The following is a 15,629-nucleotide window of genomic DNA, read 5'->3' as shown; positions in this document are numbered from 1 at the left end:
CACAGAGTGGGATGGGTCCAGCTGCTGGCTAGTGCTAATTACCAGAATGAAGATTCAGAAAGGTAAAGTATAGTTTTAAAAAGTGACTTTTGCTATATATTTACTAAAAATCAGCCTTCACCAATTTATTGGATTTTAATGAATATTTCAAATTAGTGGTTTATTTGCCGCTGTGGCTTATCTCAATTCAAAGTTATCAGATATTATTTTATCTGACCACTACGGTTTCTTATAGCACAGCTACAGCCTCAACAGCGAAAATAACTTTGGGGGATCAGTTGATGATTTTACATGCCACCATTAAGTTTTTGCATGTACTACTTTTAAATACTAGATGCCAGTGCTTAATTTGAACTGGTCGCTTGTGCCAGTCTGCCACAAGGTGAAGCTGTCTTGCTAATTTACAGATGCCCACAATAACAGTTAATTATGAATTCAGTATACATAAAAATGACTATTACCTGCTGCCCAAGCCATTCCTAAAGCTTTGGGGCCTGGAATGGTCTGAATTGTCACATTTTAGGAGTGTGAAGGTTAGCAGTTGTGTTGTTAATATCATTGGCAGCATGAAAGGGGCAATGTGTGGTGCAAACTGCAGTAGCCTCCTGATGAGAGCCCTGGAACCTATTTTTTTTACAATTTAAGCACTGCTAGACGCCCACCATTGTGGGCTTCTGAGCCAATTAGATGTGACTTGTTTAATATTAAAAGTAGGATTCTTATCTGTCTGAAAGGGTTACTTTCACAAGTTGTATCCAGTTTGTAAATGTACAGGAGTCAGAATACACAGACAGGCCAGAAACCATGTTTTCTTTGTCATTATAGTGAATGGCACAATAAGTGGTGCAGTCCACATGTGATGTTTAAGTTTGCACGCCAACCACATATACTATAACTTTAAAGTTAGGTTAAAGTAAAATATGTCAATTGGGGGTCATACAATGTTACCATGTTTAGAGATAAGAGCACATAAAGTGGTGCCTGGACAGCAGTGCTCTCGTGTGCAGAGTTAAAAAAAACTAGCAATACCAGGTTAAATGTGGGGTGATCATGCAAATAGAGCCACATTCTCCCATTAAAATTTATATATTGCGACTGAAAATGTTCTGAAGTTAGCCACAACCAAAGTACCACTTTGGTCAGAATATATAGAGGCCCCTATGAATTAATGGCTCTTGGTGGAGGTAGGCCATTTCAGTAGCAAAAAGGGGTGGATGCCTCATAGAAAAATATATGGGCACCAGCACATATTTTTCTTATACATTAAGCACTGTGCTTAGCATTCTACCTTCCAGAAAATGCTTTGTTTGGACTCTATGAGTATCTTTTACATTTGCAAAGGACACTATGGGCCTCATTATGACCCTGGCGGGCGGCGGAGGCCGCCCGCCAGGATGCCGCCCTCCAAAATACCGCGCCGCGGTCAAAAGACCGCGGCGGGTATTACAAGTTTTCCCCTGGGCTGGCGGGCGGTTGCTGAAAAACCGCCCGCCAGCCCAGGGGAAAACGACCTTCCCACGAGGATGCCGGCTCGTAATCGAGCCGGCGGAGTGGGAAGGTGCGACGGGTGCTGTGGCACCCGTCGCGTATTTCAGTGTCTGCAAGGCAGACACTGAAATACTTTGCGGGGCCCTCTTACGGGGGCCCCTGCCGTGCCCATGCCATTGGCATGGGCACGGCAGGGGCCCCGCGACCCCCCCTACCGCCATCCTGTTCATGGCGGCTTTCTCGCCATGAACAGGATGGCGGTAGGGGGGGGTCGGAATCCTCATGGCTGCGGAGCGCGCTCCGCAGCCATGGAGGATTCACACGAGCAGCGGAAAGTCAGCGGGAGACCGCTGACTTTCCGCTTCTGACCGCGGCTGAACCGCCGCGGTCAGAATGCTCGTTGGAGCACCGCCAGCCTGTTGGCGGTGCTCCCGTGGTCGGTGGCCCTGGCGGCCACCGGCCGCCAGGGTCAGAATGACCCTCTCAATTCTTTATGTTGTTTGCCACATTTAACTCCTTATCTCGTATATACTTTCATAAAGAAAATACTATTTTTTGCTACTTCTTGTCTATTCTAAATTTCCAATAAATGCCTGCAGAATCAAATTCTTCAATTCGGCACAGGAAGTAACCCAGTATGGAGATTACTCAGCCTCAAAGGTAGAATTGTTTATTTAGAGATTGTTGTGTATATATAATTGTTAGAAATTGGGTCTCTGGTTGGCAGTCAGTTTCCACTCTGTCCAAGCAGGGATCGTCACTCTAGTCAGGGTAATGGAGATACACACCTAGGATAACCCATGCTCACCCCCTTGGTAGCTTGGCATAAGCAGTCAGGCTTATCTCAGAGGCAATGTTAAAGTATTTGTACAGTCACACACAGAAACACAATGAAAACACCACAAAAGGACTCAACACCAGGTATGAAAAACACCCAATATTTATCTGAGTAAAACACGACCAAAATGACAAACATACAACATACACAAGCAAAGTTATGATTTTTTAAAGATTAAACTTCGATATAGCACTTAGAAACACAAATGCTTCAAATTGGTGATATCACGGTGTTGTGACAGAGTTGTTCCCAACAAACCGACGCTAATGGCACCGGTCACGGAGTCATACGGACCCCCAGGTGCAGTACCTTGTGACAATGAGCAAACAAGCTGGTGCACGGAGTTGGGGATCGAGGCGTCACTGGATTTAGTGCGGTGTCGGTTTCGGTGCTGCAGAGCAAAGGAGCGCGGGCGTCGGTGCGAGGTGTTGGGTCCTTGCTGTGAGGCAGCGTCAGTGCGAAGCACTGGATCAGCGCACTTCCCGCAGGGTCGATATCCAGTGGTCACGGTGTGGTGTGACAAAGTCGGGTGTCACGGACATCAGTGACACTGCACTTTGGGACTCACGGAGTTGTGGACTTCTGCGAGGCTGTGGCAACGTTGGGCCTGCGGGTCGTCAGACTCCAGCGAGGACCACGGCTTCAGTTGCAGGTGGCGTCACAGGATCCGGCAGCGGCGTCAGTCTTGGGTCATCAGAAGCCAGTGCACTCGGTTCTTCTAGGTTTTTCACCAGCTTCTCCATTCAAGGGCCCAGGCACCGCATTAGGAACCACTTGGCACAGTAGGGGTCTCAGCAGATCCAGGTGCTGGTAGAGGAAGTTTTTGATGGCCCTGAGACTTCAGAACAGGGGGCCAGCTCAGATAAGCCCTTCGAGTAACTTCACAAGCAGGATACACAGCAAAAAAAAGTCTTTGTCCTCTCTCAGGCAGAAGCAGTAACTGCAGGCCAACCCAGCAAAGCACACACAGCAAAAGGCAATACTCCTCCTCCATCTCTTCAGCTCTTCTCCTCGGCAGAGGTTCCTCTTGGTTCCAGAAGTATTCTAAAAATCTGGGGGTTTGGGTCCTTTACTGTTTTCTGCCTTTGAAGTTTGGCAAACTTCAAAGGAAAGTCTCTGTCGTTGACAAGATCCTGTCTTGCCCAGGCCTGGCTCCAGGCTCACACCAGAGGGTTCGAGACTGCATTGTGTAAGGGCCGGCAGAACCATTTCAGGTGTAAGTGACCACTCCTCCCTCCACTCTAGCCCAGATGGCCTGTCGCGATCTACAGGCTACACCCCAGCTCCCTTTGTGTCACTATCTAGTGGAGATTCACAAACAGCCCAACTGTCAGTCTGACCCACACAAGGAAATACACAAGCAGGCAGAGTCACAGAATGGTTTAAGCAACAAAGGGCCAGATGTAGGTACGTTGGAAATTGCGACTTGCAACTCGCAATTTCCTATGCAGAAAGGTGTCTCAGACACCTTCTGCGACTCGCAATGGGGTCGCAAAGACCCACCTCATTAATATTAATGAGGTGGGTCGCAGTTTGCGACCCCATTGCGAGTCTGGGCACTCACGGGGATGGTGGCCTGCTGGAGACAGCAGACCACCATGTGTGTGACTGCTTTTTCATAAAGCAGTTTTTTTTTTCCTTCTGCAGCCCGTTTTCCTTAAAGGAAAACGAGCTGCACTTGGGAAAAAAAACCAAAACCTTCAGTTTCTGATTTTTTCAGAGCAGGCAGTGGTCCATAGGACCACTGCCTGCTCTGAAAAAATATTTTTGTGTACATTCACAAAGGGGAAGGGGTCCCCTGGGGACCCCTTCCCGTTTGCGAATGAGTTACCATCCACTTCAAGTGGATGGTAACTGCGAGTTCATTTGCGACCGCTTTTGCGGTCGCAAATGAACTTGCATCGCGTTGCGAGTCGCAATCAATATTGATTATTGTGTATTGTCTTTTTTTTCTTTATTTGTACACAGTCTAAATGTGATTTGCAACAAAAACACTTGGATATCATTGTGTTTTAAAAATGATATAACATTTTAAAGTGTTTCTGTTTGTATAAGATAATATCTTAAAAATAAACGTTGCTTACTTTTTCCAGCGCTGGCAAATGAAATTAGGGAGGCTTTCATGTGATAAACTAAATTTTTGCATTTAGGGGAGCAAATGGCATGTAAATGTATACCTTTACATGGGTTGGCACAAACGTAAGGCTTTGTGGCTTTGTCAGTGCTTATTTTTTTTTATCAGCCTTCACAACCTGGTTTCAAAAGTAGCTAACTGATAAAGATAGCTGTGTTTAACGAAAGAACCCTGAGGGAGCATCAGGGGAAGCTAGTCTCCCCCCGGGCTACTTCGTGGGATGGAGCAGGACAGGAGAGGCATTATTTATAGAGGAGAGGGCGGGGTTAGGAAAAGTATTTATAGGGAAGAAAGGTGAAGGGCCAGCCTTTCAACTCCTTCACCTTTGGGCAGAATAGGGAGGTTTTATTGAGTGTGGCGGGATGGACAAATGCAAAGCAGGAAGGGCGGCCCTGCACATTCTCTAGGCAGCGGATACGATGATTCTATCAAGCCTGGGGTACTCGAGCAGGCTTGGGTCGACATGGTCCACCCAGTGTATGTGCCATCAGGCAGTGTGACTGCGGCCGTTGCGGCCTGCTCACCACCTTGTGGACATTAATGGGGGAGGAGGAGTAGGGGGCAGCAAAACCATTGATGCCGCCTGTGGCGGCAGTAAGAGAGCCTTGCGTAGAAGGCATGGTTTGGCGAGGGCAGCTGGGATCGCTGGGACCCATGTGGCCTTGAGTGAGGTGAGGCACTTTGAAGAGGGCAGGGGGACAGGGCTTGCATCGAGTGTTTCGGCACCGGAAGGCATTTCAGGCACGGTAGGCTTGGTAAATATGGAAAGGGAGAGGCTGCGGCTGAGGCTCAATGTGGTATGTCTCAGGGCAGCAAAGGAGAACAGGAAGAAGCCCCAAGGAAGTCTGGAGGCACTGGGTCATGAAAGAAAAAAAGAGGGGTGTCCCAGGTTTGAGAGGGGTGCTGCAGCATGGGCATGATAGGACAGGCTAGCCCAGAAGGGGTGGTGGAACGCTAGCAGGTCTGGTAGAGCTGGGACAGGGTCACCTGTCTCACTGGCAGGGTGTTGATATTGAGGTGAAGATCTGTGAGCAGTGGAGGATCCTGCGAGACACTGAGGAGCACTGGGAGCAGTTGTGCCAGGAGAGGGAAGTGGTGTTGGACCAGGCCACTTTGATAAGATCGTCAGCATCATGCAATTCGGGAGCCAGAAGGGATAGCAGGTTCGGGGGAGGCTAGGGCAGGCGGGGTTCATAGGCTTTGGGTGCCAGATATGGGTGATGGTGCAGAGGGGACAGCGAGAGCTGAGAAGACTCATGGGGCCAAAGGTAAAGGAGGCCCTGGAGGTTGCAAAACCAATGAGATGTGTCACAGCCCCTGAAGTCAGCCTGAACAGAAGGAAGGGTCTCTGGTAGCCCTCCCCACACCTTGGTCACACTTAGCGCCCACGCCACACCAAAACCCATGTGTACAGGATCTGCCCTTGCACGGGGCAGCGTGAGTGGACGTGTGGGGATCTACGAGTGGAAAGAGCGGTTGAGTTGGTGCTTGACTATGAGACAGATGGTGATGGCCGGGAGGAGGTAAGTTGAGAGATGATGATGGAGAGGAATAAGGGTCTCACCAGGTGAAGTCAACCACGGCCACAGGGGTGCTCTTGGTATTTTGCAGAGGTCAAGTGCAGATGGAGAAAACACTAGAGGTCGGCTGACAAGAATTGACGGGGGACCCCGCAAGGAGACAGGTGAGAGTGGCAGACTGCATAAAGGTATGAAGGACTGGTGATCAGTTTGGGCCAAAGGATATACAGCAGGTGTCGTAAAGGTCTACCAATTTATGGGTGTGGGTGATGGGGTGATCAACGGACCAGGGGAATCTGTGAAGTAAATGCTTTCTGTGCAGTTGTCGGAGCACAGCAAAGGAAGTCAGGCAAGAAGACAGGTAAGGAGTCATGGACGCAGGACGACACTTCAGTGGTGTACAAGGACGGGAAGGAGGGCAAGGATAGGACAGATCATAGACAAAATCTCCCATATGTGGGTTTGGCAAAACCCTGGGGTCACATATATCAGACAAGACAAAAAAACAGGATCTGGAAGCAGGAATATGTTGATGTATTTAAGTTGCTACATAGGGATATTCCTGCGAAGGAAGGGTCCAAAAAGGAGGAATGGGAACTGGCCCAACGGCCCAGGTGCCCATCACATGAAGAACTGGATGTCAGCTTTCTCAATCTACGCCAATATGTACTGTGGAAAACAGCTGGATCGGGTGATAGCCCTTTTTAAACACATAGATAACATCCAGAAAGCACACATGCATTTTGGGGTATATGCATAGCTTAGCTATGATGAGGCAATTAGGGCCAGAGTCAGTTCAAACCCAGAAAAGCCTTGGGGGATGCAGATTCAGAACTGTGGTTACAGTGGATGTCTTCCATTCGCCCACCAGCTACAACACACACAGCAAGTGGCCATCCGGTCACTTACTGGTCTTTTCAGCACTGACTGACTCAGTTAGGGGTTTACTCAAACAAGTGCAGGATCAAGTTTGGGGAATGCTGCATCTTTAATAAGAGTTTCTGCTCCAGACAGCTTTGGAAGTCAAGCATGAGTGTTCTAAGTGTGGGAGCCGGCAACCCATCACCCAGTGTTTCATATTGGCCACCCCCCACGGAACAATGGAGGGCACCCAGGGGTAGGGGGCATCAGGCCCTACCTGGCCACAAGGGCTCCTACGCCACCTAGGGTCGAGAATCTGGTCCCATGGCTGCAGTTATACCCAGACACAGAAGCGGCTTTGAGGCTGGAGTGGGGTTTTACAAAGGATTTTTGCTTTGGTTACGAAGGGCCACAGAGGTGCATATGGGCAGACAATTTGCAGCCAGCTAAGGCTTTGCAGGTGGTGGTGGCTAAGTGAGGGAAAAAGGTGGCTGAGGAGAGGGTGGTAGACCACTTCCATGACTGGCCTATGTCGGATTTAATCACCCCCCCCCTTCCGGGGTTGGTGCCCAAGAAGCCAGAGAGGGAGTTCAGGATGATAAATCACTTGTCTTGGCCTGAAGAGGAGGGGTATTCCATGAATGGTTTCAATGTCACTGAAGTCATGAGAGTTGTGTATGCTGCCTTGGTGGATCATGCAGTGCATTTGGTGCACCTGTGTGGGAGTGGGGCTGAGTTAGCAAAATGTGACATCAAATCTGCTTTTTGGCCCTTGCCTATTCACCCGGCAGATTTACCCTTGTTCAGCGTTCAATTTGATGGGGCTATCAATATGGATAGGTTCCTGCCCGTGGGCTTTGTGATATCCTGTGCATTATATGAGGCTTTCAGTAGTTTCTTGCAGTAGGTTTCTTCAAAAAGAAGTGGTCACAGACAGGTGTCTCACTTGGATGAATATTTTGTTTGTGGGACGTAAGAAATCAGGGGAGTGCCTGAGAGGCTTGCAAAAGTTTTAAGAATTGATGAATGAATTTCGTGTCCTTTTGGCACCAGAGAAGACTGAAGGGCCTAGCACGGTTTTTACTTTTCTGGGAATTGAGTTGGATACCCAGGAACTGGTGGCGCACTTGCCACAGGGCAAGGTCAGGGAGATCTGACAGTTTCTGGATAAGGTGGTCGAGGAAGACATTTGGAGTTGAGGAAGAAACAAAAGCTGCTGGGTTTCTTGAATTTTGCATGCAGGGTGTTGAAAGGTGGTAGGATGTTTTGCAGACAACTTGTTTGGCTGTGTCTGGGGCTTGTTTGCCTAATCACAGAGTGAGGATTTCATTGGCTGTTGTTGCAGATTTGTGCATTTAGAGAACTTTCTTTAAGGATTTCAGTGGCGTGTCCATGTTGTTCTTGGAAGGTAACATGATTTGGCAGGTCCAAATGTTTTCTGATGCGGCTGGGGCGACTGCTTTGGCCTACTCTGGGTAGGGGATGGTGTGTGGAACAGTGGCCTGAACATTGATTGAGGCAGGAGAAAAGCATTGCATTCTTTGAGAACTTTACCTTGGTGGTGACGTTGGTGGTGTGGGAGGGGAGTTGGCTAACAGAACGATCTTGCATGTAGACAACATGACTGTGGTGGAGCTGGGGAAGAGACAGAAAGCTTGTAACCTCAGGGTGCTGCCCTTATTGCAGAAGTTTATATTGAAATGCTTTGGCTGAACATTGTTTTCCGGGCAAGGCTTGTGCCAAAGGTGAACAATGATATAGCAGACTCCTTATCCTTGGGTAGGTTGCTTCCCCGCCGCTGCAGCTCCGCCTGCCCAAGCCCCTGCCACGTTGTTCTAGCGTTTTTTTCCTCCTCTATTGGCGTTTTCCTTTTTTGATTTATTTTCCCTTGCGCTTCTTTCCCGCCGCTGCCACCCGTGCGGCCCCGCCCCCCCTGCTCCCATTTGCTGACCTCCCTCCCGCCTCCCGCATCCCGCCTCCCAGCTGACCCCTCCTGCCCCCTTCCTTCTTATGGCGGCCGCTGTGCGGCCTCGCCAAAGGCAAGCCCGTCTGCGCCCGTCCATGCCTGGACCGAGCCCAGCGCCAGAACCCCTGGCCCCCACCGCACTCAAAGCACCCGACTAAGATACGACACCGCCTCCCTCAACGCCCTCAACACCGGACGAAAAGCCACCTGCTACCAAGCCAGCCCTAAACAAACCCATGGACCCTTCACCTGTCAAGCCTGCAAATACACATTCCTCTGAACCTGCAGACCACCCACCGGCCCTCGCAACAACAACCACCTCAAGTGCATCCTCCTCAACACACGCTCCGTCCACAAGCACGCCATCGAACTATGGGACCTCCTGGACACAACAGCACCAGACGTCGCCTTCATCACAGAAACCTGGATGAACGCCTCCTCGGCCCCAGACATCATCATAGCCATCCCCGACAGCTACAAGATCGCCCGGAAGGACCGCGTCAACCAAACCGGAGGAGGAATCACCATCATCTACAGGAACACCATCAACATCACGACCACCACCGAAGACACACCCCTCGCCGCCGAACACGTACACTTCCAGATCCACACCGACCCCAAAACCACCCTCAGAGAAACACTCGTCTACAGACCCCCGGGCCCACGTGCCCAATTCAGCGAAACCATCGCAGACTTCATCAGCCTGCACGCCCTAGCCTCACCAGAATACATCCTCCCCGGGGACCTGAACTTCCATCTGGAGAAAAACAACGACAACAACACCGCCACCCTGCTCGACAACCTCGCCAACCTCGGACTCAAGAAACTGGTGAGCACCCTCACCCACACCGCCGGCCACACACTCGACCCCATCTTCTCCGCCAGCAACCACGTCTCCTTCAGCCACTCCTCCGGACTACACTGGACCGACCACAGATGCGTCCACTTCATCTTCAAACGGGAGACTCACCACCATCGCACACAACAAATCCCCCGCAGACACTGGAGCAAAATCTCCACAGAGCAGCTCCTCTCAATACTGAACCAAAACCCACCAGCCAACATCACTGACGCCAACAATGCAGCCCACAGCCTCACACAGTGGATCACCAACTGTGCCGAAAACATCGCACCACTTAAAAAAAAAACAGGCGGGACCAGCATCAGGAAACCCCCATGGTTCATGGACGCCCTCAAAGAATCTAAGAAATCCTGCCGAACCCTCGAAAAAACCTGGCGCAGGGAACGAACCACAGAAAACATGACAGCCCTCAAGATCGGCACCTGTGAACACCACCAGCTGATCCGCTCCACCAAAAGGACATCATTCAAAGAGTGACTAGACAACAACACCCACAACAGCAAGGAACTCTTCAACATCGTCAAAGAGCTCTCCCACCCCAGCGCCAGCTCCAACGACATCACATGCTCACAAGAACTCTGCAACTCCCTTGCTACATTCTTCCACCGAAAGATTGCAGATCTAACGACAGCTTCGAACCCCAGACCCCGCCCCTTGCCACCGAATCAGCAGCCCCCACCACTACACTCAGCTCCTGGACCCCTATCGGCTCAGAAGAGACCAGAAGCATCATGAACACCATCCACTCCGTCTCCCCCTCGGACCCTTGCCCCCATCACATCTTCAACAAAGCCGACTCCGTCATCGCCCCCCATCTCCGGAACATCATCAACAGCTTGTTTGCATCAGCCACCTTCCCCGAGAGCTGTAAACATGCAGAAATCAACGCCGTCCTGAAAAAACCCACGGCAGACCCCAATGACCTGAAGAACTTCCGCCCAATCTCTCTTCTTCCCTTACCGGCCAAGGTCATCGAGAAGACCGTCAATAAGCAGCTGACCGCTTTTCTCGAGGCTACCAACTCGCTCGATCCTTCCCAATCTGGATTTCGAGCCAACCACAGCACAGAAACCGCCATCATCGCAGTCACTGACGACATCAGGACTCTGATGGACAACGGAGAAACAACCGTCCTCATCCTCCTGGACCTCTTGGCTGCCTTCGACACCGTTTGCCATCGCACCCTAATAACCGGCCTCTGCACTACTGGAATCCTAGGACAGGCCCTAGACTGGATCATCTCATTCCTCTCCGACAGAACCCAGAGAGTCCACCTTCCCCCCTTCCGCTCAGAACCCATCGAGATCATCTGCGGCGTACCCCAAGGATCCTCGCTCAGCCCAACCCTCTTCAATATCTACATGAGCCCCCTCACCGACATTGCACGCAAACACAACATCAACATCATCTCCTACGCCGACGACCCCCAGCTGATACTCTCCCTCACCAAAGATCCAACCACTGCCAAAACCAACCTACAGGAAGGTATGAAAGACGTTGCGGAATGGATGAAGCTCAGCCGCCTAAAACTGAACTCAGACAAGACGGAGGTCCTCATCCTCGGACAATCCCCATCCGCCTGGAACGACTCCTGGTGGCCCATGGCGCTAGGCACCGCACCAACCCCCTCGGATCACGCATGCAACCTCTGATTCATCCTGGACCCCCTCCTCACATTGACCAAGCAAGTCAATGCCGTCTCGTCATCATGCTTCAACACCCTACGCATGCTCTGAAAAATCTTCCCCACCGAAACCAGAAAGATGGTTACCCATGCCCTCGTCACAAGCCGACTGGACTACGGAAACACCCTATACACAGGTACCACCGCAAAGCTTCAGAAACGTTTACAACGCATACAGAATGCCTTTGCACGCCTCATCCTCGACATCCTTCGCCACAGCCACATATCCGCCCACCTGAAACACCTGCACTGGCTCCCCGTCAACAAGAGGATCACCTTCAGGCTCCTCACCCACGCACACAAAGCACTCCACAACATGGGCCCCGAATACCTCAACAGCCGCCTCTCGTTCTACACGCCCACCCGTCAGCTCCGCTCAGCCAGCCTCGTTCTCGCCACCGTCCCACGGATCCGCAGAACCACCGCCGGAGGAAGATCATTCACCTACCTGGCAGCCAAAGCATGGAACTCCCTCCCCGCACACCTAAGAACTACCCAGGACCATCTCGCCTTCAGGAAACTCCTCAAGACATGGCTTTTCGAGCAGCAGTAACTCCCCCACCCTCTCTCCAGCGCCTTGAGACCCTCTCGGGTGAGTAGCGCGCTCTAAAAATTTACTGATTGATTGATTATCTCGTTCACAGTGGCAGAGGTTTCAACAGCTGGCACCAGGAGCGAGAAACAGGAAGACGCAGCTTCCGCACAACATTTGGTCATGGAGAGAGTGAGAGTGACTGGACTGGCAGGAAAGTAATTACCAGATTCGAAGAGAAGATATCAGTTGGCATGGAGGGAGTTTAGGAGTTTTGAGAGGAGTTTGCAGATGCAGCCAGCTCAGGAACAAGGCGGCAGGAAGAAAGAGTAATTAGTTTTATTCTGTCTTTGATTAACAAGTATCTATCTCCTAAAACGATATCAGGGTAGCTGGCTGTGATTTCTTTCTATGGCAAGTTGTATTGGGGATTGGTGAGATTTGGGGGAGGATTCTGAAAGGGTGGGAGATGGAGAGAGGTGCAGTGGCTCGAATTAGAGAGGCCATAACATTTGATCTGCAGTGTTGCCGGTTTGTTGCTATGACCGTTTTGAAGTTACGGTTTTCAGGTTATCCTCCCCTCGGAGGCAGGGAAGGAGGGGAGCACATGGGAGGGGAAGACAGTGTGTGGATCTTTAGAACAAAGGAGGCTGCATTTGGAGGATGCTTGGTGGGGTGAGTGACAGAGAGACTAAGGGAATGAAAGGAAGGCAGTGAATGACAGTTGAAAAATGAGGGCTGGGTATGGAGAATTGGGGGTGAATGATACACATGGAGAATTGAGCTACTGAGTAAGTTGATGTTATGCTAAAGTTGTACTTAAGTTAACAAGACTACTGTTTTTACACTTCGTCATGGAATGGTGTGTGAGTATTTCTCGAAGCAATCAGTCAAAGTGTATTGGGGGAAAAAATGATCTCGTTTAAATGTGGAAGATTATGATTATGATAAGCCAGCTTCATTGACTGACATTGGGTCTACCACGGGATGAAAGGAAGAGCTTTATTTTTTGTAATTAGTTAAGGAGTGTTCTCTTGTGGATCTTGCCAGGATATCCTTTTTCTGCTAGGATACCATCCTGGGTGAAAGCGTGCTCTGCAACTCTCGGTAATATACCATGTTGAAGGTGGGGGCAACAACTGAAAGTTGGGTGAGAAAGAGACAAAAACAAGTCATAGCGATAACTCCATCTATGACGACGGCAAGAAGTAAATATTCGATTCTCCATACAGTAATTATGCTAATAATTGTTGCAAAAATGAATCGCACGTATACGAGGATTAAAAAAACACGTGAAATTACGTGTCAGAATTAATGCGTATTGTACACGGCGTTTAAAGAGCATTGGAAGAGGAATAAATTAATGAGAGAAATGTTGGTTGATTTTACACATCTGACAACATTGTTACATAAAATGCTTTAGAAGTTCTATTTAATCATAACCTCGTTTATCGCTTAAAACCACTTCAGCCTTCTATTTGGTTTCACAGATGACGCGATAGATAAATGATGTATTCTATTCACCGCTATAAGGCCACGCCGCCGTACTCGGTGAAAGATTTTAGATGTTAGATTTATTTTGGAACAATCGAGTCGATATCGGCACCTGTGGGATTCATCCCTCGCCGGGAAGATCCCCCTGGAGCTCCTGGAGTCTCCTGCTGCACTGAGGGGGTTAGCCTGTGACGGGCAGCAGTCACTCCCAGGCTGGTGCCGGGGCTGCGTCGTGCCTGAGCCGCACTCGCAGGCACACAGGGTGACGGGCGCCGCTGGAGAATGATTTCCGAGGCCTGTCGGCGTTGCTAAGACAACCAATGCTCTCTCGGCTTTCATGCTGCACGTGACCCGGACTTTGACGTCAGGCGGAGGCGGGTCCCCGCGCGGGCAGGCACGGCCCCGGAGGCAGGAGCGAGCGTCTGATGCTGGAGTTGGATGCGCCTGGTTCTCCCCGTCCTCCGCCGCCGCTGATTCCACGGAGTGCCGGGAGAATGGACTACTAGAGCCCGCCTTGATTGCACACCGACGGCCAGGTGAGGGTGGAGCTGCGCACTTCACGTTTCCCTCCAGTGGGTGCAAACCGCGCACAGCCCCATGTGCGGCTCAGCACCGGGGAGTGAGTGAGTGCGTGCGTGCGTGGAAGGGGGTCACCGGAGGTGTAGTCTCCACGCCCCTGTGTGCACACGCAGGTGCACAGATCACTCTTGTTGCATGCGGTGTATTTGTTTCCTGTCCTCGCCGGTCTGGAGGGAGATCGGCGTGTGGGGATTGATTGACATGGAACCTCGGTCCGACTTACTGACGGTGCTTTAGCACCTCCTCTGTGTTTGGCTTTATCCTCAAACGTCTAAGGAAGTTGTGTGTGTTTGATTGACACCTCCATGGCACAGAGGTGTGGGTTATTCCAGTTCTGCCTGCATCTTATGTGCATACTTTTTATGTGATGGGATTTTGCTAGGTGTCTGTGATGTGGGGTGATGTCCACGTTGCGTGTCAGCTGCCCGTGATGTTCCTGTGTGGAAAGCATGTTGAGCTAGCCCTGTGGTGAGTGTGTGGGAGAGAGTGCAACGACGTTTTTGATGTTTACTGTTTGCGATTTCCTGTGTGATTGATTGCCATCACCATTTTCAGATCCCTCAGGGAAGTAGTTGTGTGTCCGCTTACAATACGGTGTGCGCGCGCATATAACCTGTTTCAGGTACCTCCATGACGTAAATCCACTTTGATTCGTAATCCCAGTTGATAACGACACAAGTGTTACGCAGCTCAGTTCCAAACAAATATTTGGGAACAGGCAGTTCCCGCCCTCGCACATAGGAAGTTCCTTGTCACTTCTAGTGCGTCCATCAGCCCGCGCCACGCCCCTTTCTAGTAGCGGGAGCTCTGCCGAGAGGGGACGTTCGCGGGGCACACATTATCAGCAGCCTGGGACACCCCTGCCTGTCCGTGAACGTGATGCCACTTTTCGCTGGTTCCGTCCAGTCTATCTGTTTCAGCTGGCTGCAGTAAGAAATCACTGTCTCCAGCCCAAAGTAATGTTTTCATTTATCCTTTTAAGCCTTGGAAGGTTTGCAAATGGTGCTTGGTATACGACACACACCATTTATGGCCATTATTTAACTTTCTCTTTTTGTGTCCTGGTGCATCAGCTCGGGGTGCGGACGGCTGTCCCAGAAGCGGCAGTAACTCCCACGGGCGCAGGGGTCTCGAGTTTCAGAAAGGGAGGTTCTCAAGGGAGGACCCGTTAAGATTTCGTGCACTTTTTATGTCACAAAATAAAGCGAGGTCTGGAGTGTAGGACGAGCAGCAGGCGAGAGGAGAGGTGACGCCCACTCCAAGCCTCCTCCCTCCCGGCCACATCCACAGAGATTTCACACGCATGGATTAGTGCGCAGAGCCCTCCTCACCCCCCCAGACGCAAAAGTTAAAGATGAATATAGCTGCCTCCCGCGGTTTCCGGCGCTCGGAGTGCAGTCTGCTGTCTAATTGGCTACTGTTTTCTGCAAAAGTGTTGCAAGTGAGAGTGCATGTATAAAACTGGTTAAAAACCAGGCCGCCTGCAGATGGTCGTGTCACGAGTAACCGGCATTCAGAGCCCTGCTCCCAGCCTTTTCATTGCTTCTGATGTTGTTTTTGTTTTTATTTTTAAGGCACGGAGAATTAAGAGCAAATGAGCTTGTCTCGTTCAGTGTATTTTAATGGAACATTTTTTTGTTATTATTTTCCACAGTATCGCTCTCCTGGGTC

The 15,629-nt window shown here is 50.5% G+C and overlaps 1 protein-coding gene across 4 annotated transcripts in view; it reads left to right on the top strand.

Moving 5' to 3' along the window:
• Positions 1-13,687: 13,687 nt before the first annotated feature.
• The window catches only part of NCALD (neurocalcin delta), a 186,056-nt gene continuing 184,114 nt past the window's right edge, over positions 13,688-15,629 (top strand). Inside the window, exon 1 of one of the 4 annotated variants that reach the window (XM_069220570.1) lies at positions 13,688-13,915. The gene's annotated coding sequence lies outside the window, so the exon portion shown is untranslated. Of the gene's footprint in view, positions 13,916-14,786; positions 14,915-15,629 lie in introns of those variants that run through there. The other 3 variants (XM_069220569.1, XM_069220571.1, XM_069220572.1) reach the window with 3 other exon arrangements.

This window comes from Pleurodeles waltl, chromosome 2_2 (genome assembly GCF_031143425.1).
Source record: "Pleurodeles waltl isolate 20211129_DDA chromosome 2_2, aPleWal1.hap1.20221129, whole genome shotgun sequence".
In the NCBI taxonomy this organism is placed as follows: Eukaryota; Metazoa; Chordata; class Amphibia; order Caudata; family Salamandridae; genus Pleurodeles; species Pleurodeles waltl.
This window is presented reverse-complemented; position numbering and strand designations above follow the sequence as displayed.